At 34.5% G+C, this 12,010-nt stretch overlaps 1 pseudogene; it reads left to right on the top strand.

Annotated features, from left to right (window-relative positions):
• Positions 1–8,832: 8,832 nt before the first annotated feature.
• On the top strand, positions 8,833–11,803 carry LOC120166894 (annotated as a pseudogene).
• The last annotated feature ends 207 nt before the right edge of the window (positions 11,804–12,010 follow it).

Below are 12,010 nucleotides of genomic sequence, written 5' to 3' on the forward strand. Positions count from 1 at the left end.
ACTTTGTTTCGGGCTACAGTTGTCACCAGGTAAAAAGGACTCGATATGGGTAATAGTGGATAGATTGACCAAGACGGCTCATTTTATCCCAGTTCGAGTAGACTACTCGATGAATAAGTTTGCAGAATTGTATATAAAAGAAATAGTGAGACTGCATGGTGTACCGATATCAATAGTGTCCGATTGAGACCCAAGGTTTACTTCAAGATTCTGGAAGTCTTTGCATGAGTCTTTGGGTACTCGATTGAATTTCAGTACAACTTTTCATCCGTAAACATATGGGCAATCAAAACGAACTATTCAGATATTGGAAGATTGTTAAGGGCATGTGCGATTAAATTTAAAGGAGCATGGGATAAGTATTTGCCTTTAGCGGAATTTGCGTATAATAATAGTTATCAATCCATATTAAGATGGCCCGTATGAAGCTTTTTATAGGATAAAATGCAGAACACCATTAAATTGGTTTGAACTGAAAGATCGAGACCTAGTCGAGTCAGATTTGATGAAAGATGGTGGATGAAGTGAAAATTATCCAGAGCAATCTAAAGATAGCCTCAAATCTCCAAAAGTCCTATGCATATTTGGAAATGAAAGAAATAGAATATCAAGTGGGAGACAAAGTATTTTTAAAAGTATCACCTTGGAAGAAGGTATTACGTTTTGGGCGAAATGGAAAACTGAGTCCGAGATTTATTGGACCGTATGAGATATTAAAAAGGGTTGGAACAGTGACTTATCAGTTAGCTTTGCCTCTGTATATGGATAGTATCCATAATGTTTTTCACGTGTCCATGCTTAGAAGGTACAAATCAGATCCATCTCATGTTTTTCACTGTATGAATTTCCGTATTGGGCACTTTGTGTGCTAAAATGTTAAGAAAATCATACTAAGTGTATGAATTTTCATATTAGGCGCTTTTTGTGCTACAATGTTAAGAAATTCATACTAAGTGTATGAATTTCTGTATTGGGCACTTTGTGTGCTAAAATGTTAAGAAATTCATACTAAGTGTTGGGCACTTTGTGTGCTAAAATGTTAAGAAATTCATACTAAGTGTATGAATTTCCGTATTAGGCACTTTGTGTGCTACAATGTTAAGAAATTCATACTATGTGTATGAATTTCCGTATTGGCACTATGTGTGCTAAAATATTAAAAAACACTTCATAATAAGTGTATGAATTTCGAATTGGGCACTTTGTGTGCTAAAATGTTAAGAAATTCATACTAAGTGTATGAATTTCCGTATTGGGCACTTTTTGTGTAAACATGTTAAGAAATTCATACTAGGTGTATGAATTTCCGTATGGGAAATATATGTATATAAACATAAGAAATTCATAATAAGGAAATGAATTTTTATATTGTTAATGGGTATGCAAACCATAGATTTTTGTAATGGTTGACAAATGATGATACTAGCACTAGCGATGCAAATTATAGAATACTTATTGAATTGAAAGATCCCTTGAAATGTAATGTGTAATAAAATAACTTGTGTTTAGAATTTTACTTGTGATTAAGTATGTCTCACTAAGTAATACTTAACGTGTGTTTATTTCATGAGTAGGTGGAATACCAGCTGAGTAAAGAGATCATCAGACATCAAGTCAGAGTCACCTCATTAGTAACAGTATGACATACATGTCTGCTTTTGATAAATTTTAGTTGCCATGTAATAGGTTTAGTAAAAACACTTTGAAAAGCTTTTGAATTAAACTATTGTAAAACGGTGAAATATGAAACATCTCTTTTTGTTGTATATGTAAGTTTAATGCATATTTTAATTATAAGTAAATTATAATGATTTATAAAATGAAACAAATTTGTACGTATTTTCAAATGGGAAACCATTTTAAAAGTGATGTGACATATGTATCTTGTAGACAATAAGGTATACAGGACATGGGTGTTATAGGATCAAGATATTCAGTTGGGGTAAACCAGTCATGTTTGTTATGCCCAAAATGAAACCGAATCATAAGATGGCCAATAAGAGAGGGTACTTATTCGAAAAAAATACACTAAAATTGCGTCATTGCACACATTTGAGGTATAAATAGGATCATGACATTCATAAATGTCTGGTAACAAATGTAATATAGTATCTACAATTTTCCCAATAGAAAGCTGAAGGTTGAAGATATTTAAACTCCAAGATAGGATTAACCAATTCAAAATCCCTAAAAAGTGGGATGCTAAAACTTTTCTCGAGTCTGATCTCACTGGAAGAGTAGAGGAATATATTCACCATATTTCAGATTTGGTCTCCACAAAAGAGTAGTGAAGCAAATCAATTTCGAGTCTGATATCCACAGAAGAGTAGTGGAACATATTCTTCTTATTTCAGATATTGGCATTCACGAAAGAGTAGTAAAGCAAATCAATCTCGAGTCTGATCTCCCCAAAAGAGTAGTGGAACATATTCTTTTTATTTCAGATATTGGCCTTCACGAAAGAGTAGTGAAGCAAATCAATCGAGTCTGAGCTCCCAGAAAGAGTGGTGGAATAGATTCTTCTTATTTCACATATTGGCCTTCATGAAAGAACAGTGAAGCAAATCAATCTCGATTCTGATCTCCCGAAAGAGTAGTGGAACAGATTCTTCTTATTTCAGATATAGCCTTCATAAAAGAGTAGTGAAGCAAATCAATCTCGAGTTGATCTCCCCGAAAGAGTAGTGGAACAGATTCTTCTTATTTCAAATATTGGCCTTCACAAAAGAGTAGTGAAGCAAATCAATCTTGAGTCTGATCTCCCCGAAAGAGTAGTGGAACATATTCTTCTTATTTCAGATATTAACATTCACAAAAGAGTAGTGAAGCAAATCAATCTCAAGTCTGATCTCCTCGAAAATAGAGAAGCAGATTCTGCAATATTTTAGATTCAATCTTCCCGAAAGAGTAGCAAAGTGAATCAAAGATTTTCGAGTCTTATCTCCTTGAATGAATAGTAGAGAAAACACGTCTTCCAAAATTGATATGACTACCTGAAAAAAAGGAACATATCAAATTTAATCTCCCCTGAAAGAAGAGTGGAACAAATTTCCCATCAAAGCATGAAGTCAACTGGACGAAAACTCCTTGTCTTTTCATCTTTACCCTATTCTTGTTGACACAAGAATGAGCAAAGAGGGCAGCTGTAGACAGTAATTTTCGTCCCAGCTAATATATATTATACTATTATTATTATTATTAAATAATAATCAAATAATTACAAACCCAAACCAATTGGGCCCCAAAATAAACAAACCCAAAACCATATTACAAAGATGACCCGAAGGCCCAGTTACAGTAAAACATGGGTCCCAATTCAGGCCTAGAACCCGGTCAGACCCAGATTTGGCCCAAGAAGCCTAAAACCATTTAGGTTTCTGTTTAAGGTTTCAGCTAAGCACTGCACTGCCAGCTTTCTCAGCTGTTGGATCTTACCTTGATCCAACAGTCCAGATGAAACCCTAGGTTTTCATCATAACCCTAGGGCTATGTCGACCATGCCTCTAATACCAAATGCTCTTCTCGGTTGTTGCCACGTGAGCCGCTTCTGTTAAAGACCACAGGCCAGATCTAGGAGATCTGGGTGCATTAATGCACCCAGCCGCCCCTATGGTGAGTTACCACTATAGCTCCGGTGACTCACCAGGCTTCCCTCTTTTAACCAGTTAAAACAAAGCACTCCGAGGCCTATAAAAGGTCCATCGAACCAACAACAACAACGAAAAAATAAGAAAAACACGAACAAAAAGAGCAACCAAGAGAAAACTAGCAACCACTATTTGAAAGAAAAATAACCACAAGCAACCTTTCGAAAAGAAAAGGAAAACAGAGAGAAGAGATTTAGAAAAATAAACTTACCATCAAGAAAACAAAACGTCGCCGGAAACCGTCATTTTCGAAGGTAAACATCTAGATCTAAGGTATTTAGGAAAGAGTTAGGTTGAGTGGTGCTTAGATTCGACCTTAGGGAGGTCCAAGGATCATTTTGGGGTGTTTTGATTACTCCGATCACCGTTAATGACGGTAGAGATCACTGGCGAACGGTGGTTGACGGTGGTCGGCTGTGCCTCCGGTGAGGGAGTTTAGAGAGAAACAGAAAAGACAAATGAGAAACTTAAGCCATTTTTAGTTGTATTAAGGGTATTTATACTTAACTTGAAATGACGTCGTTTCAAGGAGGGGTTATCTGTGTATTTTGTGCGTGGGTAAATCATCCCTGCAACCCCTATAGTGTGTAATTTTACAATTTGGTCGCTAAAATTAATTTCCATATACTCTAATTTGGATCTTAAATTTTATTTTGTTTATATTTTAGTCACTAACCGTATTTATATATGTTTTGGGTAAATATCAAAATTAGTCCCTATTGTTTTAATAGTTTTTATTTTAATCCCAAATAGCAAATAGGGTTAAATTATCATTACAAGTACCTCGATTATGTAATTTTTCTATTTATGGTCATTACTGTTATTTGTTTTATAATTTAGTCCCCAAAATTTTAATATTTTTTAAATTCTAAAAATTATTATTGGTTTATTTACAATTGTAGTACCTAACATATTAATTATTTGTAATTTTTACCTTGATCTTTTCTTTTTTTTATAATTTAATATTTAAATTTATTATATTTATTATTTTAATATTTTATTTATATATTTATATATTTATAAATTTATTAGGAAATAAAATTTTTATATTATTTTATAGGAGTAATTTAAATACGCCTTAAATAACTAGGTGTGTATTTCTAAAGGTTGTTCGAATAAGATAATATTTTTTATGTTTTAAATGAATTTATTTTTATCTATTTATTGTATATAAATTCAGGGTAATACTATTTAATATGAGTAATCTATAAAAATATCTCCTTAATTAACTATGGAAATATTTTTTAGGATTATTTGTATAAAAGAATATCTCTTTCTATTTTCTAAAACAATATCATAATTTAAATATTATTCGAATTTGCCAATTTTAATATTGAGATGACGTATAATCGTGTAAGTACTAATTTTTGGGCATTGTGGGGGTACTAATCCTTCCTCACATGTAACCGACTCCCGAACTTGTTTTCAAACGAATCTTTGGTCAAACGCCAATCAAATTTTTATCTTTTAAAATTATTTTTCTTAAAATTATTTTAAAAAATTTTTAGGTGTTCGACTTACCTAACTCAAAAGTTGATGACGACTCCAAATTTGTATATTTATGCATTTATTTTAAAACCCGACATGTCCCAATATAAAGTTGGATCGATCTCCGAAAAAAACCCTAAAAAAGCCGACGGGGACCATTTCGACAATAAGATCAGAGTTCAAATGTTGGTGTTTGTGAATGAAATAAATTAGGTTGGGAGCGTAGCTCTCACCTCTGCAGTACCCGATCTGAATGTGTCGATCAATAGATCAGATATTGATGGTTATACCAAAAAAATTTGAAATAAAAACTATCAACAACCAATTAGTTTAGTGAGATGAGACATTAGATCCCTTAAGTAAGGTCAGGATTCGAATTTTGGTGTTTGTAAATGAATCAAATTAGGTTGGGAGCGTCCCCGCCTATTTAGTACTCGATACGAATGAGTTGATCAATAGATAGAATATCGGTGGTTATAAAAAAATTTGGAATAAAACTTATTAAAACATTAAAATTTAGTAATGAATGGGTGTGGATCATGAGGATTTAAGTAGCACCATGTGTTTCCAACCAAAAATAAAATAAAATCATGATTATTAGTCGACAAAATATTTTATCCATTAATATGCTACTTATATGATACAACATGATTATAACATATGATATGACACAAAAAGTTAAATTATCATTTTACTGTCTTTACTTTTCTGAAATCTAAAATTCAATCCTCTTTTTTGATTCGGTATAATTTGGTTATTCTATTATTATAATATTAGAAGTAAGCCCAAATTGATAATAATTAGTTGTTGTCATTAAAATTAGGGCTAAGTAACAAAAATTGATTAATCAACGACTATTGGAATCATATTATTTAAATTATTTATGATTAATAAATTTCAAATTTTTTCTTTTATTTAATTTAATTTATCTTATAATGTAAAAATACATACTTTATACTTGATAATCAAGGTTAATTGAACCGAAAATCGGATCAAATTATATACACCCCAAATTAAAATGATGATGCGGAAATTTTCTTTTACAGTTGTTCTATTTCGCAGTTAGGTTACATAAAAATTCAATCAATAATAATTTGGCATAATTTAAAAAAAAAATAGTCCCTAACGTTTACCAAAGTGATCATTTTGGTTAATATTTTTTATTTAAAGCATTTTAGCCTCCGACATTTTATTTTAGGACAAAAAGACCCCTCCGTGGATAGAAATAATTAGTTAACAAACAGTCAACACTCTAAAATAGGAGACTTTTACCTTAAAATAAAATGTTGGGGGTCAAATTGCTCCAAAAAAAAGAATAAGGGTCAAAGTGACTATTCAATTAAATGTTATAGGTCTTTTTATCCTAGAATGAAACGATGGGGCCAAAATGCTTCAAAAATAATAATGACAAAAATAACAATTTCAATAAACGTTAGAGGCTAATTTTGACATCATGTCTAATAATTTTATATATAAATTGAATACTTAAGATTTTTACTTAAATTCATATTATCATTTTAAACAAAACCAATTAATAATATTACAAATTTAAATCTACTACTAATATTCCTTATTAAAATAAAAAATAAACCACTAACTTGAATTGATTTAAGTGGTAATAAGTTTGATATCGCTTAAGTAATATATCAAGTTTGAGTCATTGTGTATGCAAAATATCTCTATTGGGAGACTCACCTACTAAAATTAAATGTGCGATGTGAATCGATTCGGATTTATTAAGACGAAACCTTAAAATCTTAAGGGAAAAAATCTTAAATTTTATTAATATAACAAAAAGGTAAAAGAAAACATAATTAAAGGGATAGGGAAAAAATGAGAGATAAATGATGAATATAAATAATAAAATAAAGAAAGAGAAAAATCCCAAAGCTTTGGCGTTGATTGCATAGGGATAGGTATGGTGTTTGGTGGAGCTTTTTCAAAGGCATTGTTCTGGCTGTGTCTGGTCAACCCTGTCCAAGGCCAAGTTGGGGAATTCATTAAATTCCTAGGTTGCCCTTTTTATGGCCACCACCTGTAACAAAAATAAGACACCCTTCACCAACAATAGTAACCCCCAATTTAACTCAACTCTCCCTCTTTCTTAGGTGAGATCATGTGTGACGTTTTAATATAAGATTAAAATAAAGTGGTATCCGTTTTTTATTGTTTAAATAAAAAATTGGTAAAAAATTATCAGAAATATTATTAGGCGCTAATAGTTTTATTATTGTTGGGCATTTTTACCATAAATGGTAAAAAAAAATTAGTGTTTTAGGTAGAAATAATGATATTTTAAATAATTTTTTACCGATTTTTTTTATTTAAATAATAACAAAATCAGTAGCGTCTTATTTTAGCCTTATATTAAGGTGTCACACTGTAGAACTTCTCTGTCTTAGTTGCCCCAAAAAACTATAAACAAAATATCCCAAAATATTAAAATTTTATCTCCTTAAATATACGAACTAAGTGCTATCGATGATTAAATAATTGTTATTATTTCTTGAGGTCCTAAACTTAAGTATCAATAATGCTAGGGGTGTGAGCATCCAATATCAAATAATTGAGAGTTATTTTTAAATATATACTACATTGTACTTACCTCAGATTAATAAAAAAGTTACGCCCTTAAATAATAGAATTTACGAGTGATCTCAATGATGAAAGATAATATTGTTCTCTCTAAACATTGATGGATCGAAGGGGCTGGTGGGGCAGTCGCTCCCTAAAAATTTTAATTAGTATATATTTTAGATATTTTATTTATATTTACGATGCATAATCTAATTGCATCCCCTAAAATTTTTTAAGTTTGCCTCATTTAGTATACATACCTCTAGGGACCTTACAAATTCTAGATATGAATTTGTAGGTGTATATTGGACTTCCTCACCCATATAGGATAATGGGAAAAACGATTTTCTCATATAAGACACTTATCATATTATTTCCTGAATTAGAGTCATTATTATAGTGCCAAGAAAATGCCAAGAGTATCACGTGCCTTCATTTATTCGGTGGAAGACGTATGAATTGCCATGTGTCTTCAGCTTTATAAAACAAAACAAAGATCAGTGATGGGGAAGATGAGTAACAATCTTGAAGTCTTTTCTAACTCGCATAAAACATTATACGTCTTCTAAATTTACCATAGCAAATACCCTAATCTGAAAAAATAATCAGTGGAGTGAATTATTTGAGGTATTTTTTTTCAAACACAACATTAATCATTTTTATGTATATATTATTATTGATTAAGAAAACTCTAAACATATATTATTTTATAATCAATATCAATTATTAAAAAATTTCCTTAAATAATATGAAAACTAGTATCAAATTTAAAAGAAAAAGTAAAGGGAAAGAAGCAGACAAAGACAAAAAGGACCCCAACAACGAAAAAGAGAAATAAAGAAATTGGTTGGAAATGAAATTAAAAAAGAAAACAAATTAAAGGGCTCAAACATGAAAGTGATACCAAAACTATAACCCTTTAAGGAGCGTGAAATTTACTCTCCAATCACCTGTTCGTACGTTGGACTCTCGGCTTACCTCATTGATCCAGTTTACACCAAGCCATCAACATCTCTCTCTTCCCTTCCCCCTCCACGCGCAGCTCGACGGCTCGTCATTTCAAACCCCTCCCCTCTTTATCGTATTCTCTTTATTTCTCCCTTACCCTGCGTCCCTACCCGTTTCACTTCTCTTTTTCTCTCTTTTGCTTTGAAATTTCTTCTGCTAAAGAAAACAGAGACCCAATATCAAAAACTGCATGGAATGTCGCCGGGAAGTCAAGATCCGGCCAGTGCCGGCTGATTTCCCCGGATAAATGCGAGAACCCATGAAATGCTGTCGTTTTTATAATCCAGGGGAACGAGGAGAGGAGGAAATGATGACAAAAACAACAACTGCAGCAAAGACAGACAAGAGTATAATCTTTGAGTGAAGCTCAGAAAAGTGTTGCTAAATCTTCCATCTTTTTCTTTTTAACAATCTCTGCAATGGCTGCCACAACTAATACAACAACCACCCCGGTGGACTCAGGCTCGGCCGACGAGTTAGCAGCTAAGGCCTTGCTCAAAAGGTATGATGGGTTAGTCATGGTTCGGACCAAGGCTATCAAAGGTAAAGGAGCTTGGTATTGGGTTCATCTCGAGCCCATGCTCGTTCATAACACCGATACCGGACTCCCCAAAGCTGTGAAGCTCCGGTGTTCTTTATGCGACGCCGTTTTCTCAGCTTCCAATCCTTCGAGAACAGCTTCGGAGCATCTAAAGCGGGGAAGTTGTCCCAACTTCAACTCTCTTGCTAAACCCATTTCATCTGTTTCTCCATCTCCGACAACGGTGGCAACTCCAACCGCAACTCAAAGTAATAGGAAACGAAGTGCATCTTCGGTTACTGTAACTGCCACTGGCGGGGTCCTTGTTGCCTCGGGTTCAGGTTCGGGTTGTTCTTATCAGGCTACTCCGTTGGCTATTGTTGATCCTTCAAGGTTCTGTGGGGAGTTAGCTTACTCTCCGTCGCCAGGGGCGGTTGTGACGCCGATTGTTGGAAATTTGTTACCACAACACCAGCAACATTTGGTTTTGTCTGGAGGGAGAGAGGATTTGGGTGCTTTGGCTATGTTGGAAGATAGTGTAAAGAAGCTAAAAAGTCCTAAAGCATCATCCGGGCCAACTTTAAGCAAGTTCCAGATTGAGTGTGCGGTTGGTTTCCTTGCTGATTGGATTTATGAGTGTTGTGGGTCGGTTTCATTTTCGAGTCTCGAACATCCAAAGTTCAGGGCTTTTCTAATCAGGTTGGGTTGCCACCGGTTTCAACGAGGGAGCTTGTTGGGAGTAGATTGAATGTTAAGTACGAGGAAGTGAAAGCTGAATCCGAGGCAAGGATTCGAGATGCTATGTTCTTTCAGGTTGCAACTGATGGGTGGAAAGTTAAGAGCTTTCCTAGTGGGGAAGAGAGCTTGGTGAACTTGACCGTGAATTTGCCTAATGGGACTAGTTTGTATAGAAGAGCAGTTTTTCTCACTGGTTCAGTTCCTTCGACATATGCAGAGGAGGTGTTATGGGAGACAATAACGGGAATTTGTGGGAATGCTGTGCCGCAATGCGCAGGAGTTGTTGCTGACAAGTTCAAGGCTAAAGCATTGAGGAATTTGGAGAATCGGCATCATTGGATGGTTAATCTTTCATGTCAGTATCAGGGTTTTAATAGTCTGATTAAGGACTTCAGCAAGGAGCTTCCTTTGTTCAAGACAGTGACCGAGAATGCCTTGAAGCTCGCAAATTTCATAAACAATACGAGTCAAATCCGAAGTAGTTTTCAAAAGTATCAGTTGCAAGAGTGTGGGAGTGCCAGGTTATTGAGAGTGCCCTTGCGTGATCATGAAAGCTTGAATTTTGGACCTGTGTATACAATGGTTGAAAATATACTCAACTCAGCTCAGGCACTTCAGTTGGTTTTGCTTGATGAAACATATAAGATGTTATCCATGGAGGATCCAGTTGCAAGGGAAGTTGCAGAGATGATTCGAGATATGGGGTTTTGGAATGACTTAGAAGCAGTACATTCATTGGTTAAATTGATCAAAGAAATGGCTTATGAGATCGAGACCGAAAGACCACTTGTTGGGCAATGCCTGCCACTTTGGGATGATCTTAGAACCAAGGTGAAAGATTGGTGTTCAAAGTATCAGATTGCAGAAGGTCCAGTAGAGAAAGTGATTGAAAGGCGGTTCAAGAAGAACTACCACCCAGCTTGGGCTGCTGCTTACATACTTGATCCACTGTATTTGATTAAGGACATGAGTGGGAAGTACCTTCCCCCATTCAAATGTTTGACACCTGAGCAAGAAAAGGATGTCGATAAGCTTATAACCAGGCTTGTATCCAGGGAGGAAGCTCATATTGCTCTTATGGAACTTATGAAATGGAGAACAGAAGGGCTTGATCCTGTATATGCACGAGCCGTGCAGATGAAGGAGAGAGATCCGATCACAGGGAAAATGAAAATTGTTAATCCGCAGAGCAGTAGGCTTGTGTGGGAAACTTATCTTACCGAGTTCAAGTTCCTAGGGAAAGTTGCAGTTAGGCTTATTTTCCTCCATGCAACTTCATGTGGATTCAAATGCAGTTGGTCTTTGTTGAGATGGATGGCTGCGCATGGACATTCAAGGGTAAGCATGGAGAGGGCTCAAAAGTTGATATTTATCGCAGCACACAACAAGTTCGAGAGGCGCGATTTTTCCAGCGACGAAGAGAAGGATGCAGATCTTTTTGCATTGGCAAATGGTGAGGATGACGTGCTGAATGAGGTTCTAGTTGAAACATCCTCAGTGTGACATTTTTCTTCACTTTTTTCTCCATTTCTTTAGAAATTTCAAAATTTGTAGGATTTTTAAATACATTTTAGTAGTTTTACTTATTTTAGAAGATTTTGGGAGAGTCGGGTGGGAGGAAAAGGGCATTCATTGGGGTTAAACATTGTATTCCTACCACTGCTGAGCCTCACAGTTTGAGCATTTTCCAATCTTTTACCTTAGGTTGATTTTGGGGCCTTTGAATTTGCAGAAAGAGAATCTTCTTGTTTGTTAAGATAGAGAATGCTGCTTGAATAGAATTTCAAGAACAGGAAGAACATTGTAATTTTTTTCCTCTAGCATTTTTTATAAGAAATAATATCTATAAAAGGGAAAGATTTATGTTTTCTCTTGTGCTTTGTAACATGACTTCAATTTTTTTTGTGAGGTTTACAAACAAGTCATATGCTTGAAGACATGAAGCACATGTGTGATCTAATTCGGCATTTGTGCTATATTCCATATATGATTCAAAACAGCCATTTCTGGTCTAGGATGATTCACCATTCTA

The sequence above is a fragment of the Hibiscus syriacus genome, unplaced genomic scaffold, assembly GCF_006381635.1.
Source record: "Hibiscus syriacus cultivar Baekdansim isolate YM2019G1 unplaced genomic scaffold, ASM638163v2 tig00111648_pilon, whole genome shotgun sequence".
NCBI classification, from domain to species: domain Eukaryota; kingdom Viridiplantae; phylum Streptophyta; class Magnoliopsida; order Malvales; family Malvaceae; genus Hibiscus; species Hibiscus syriacus.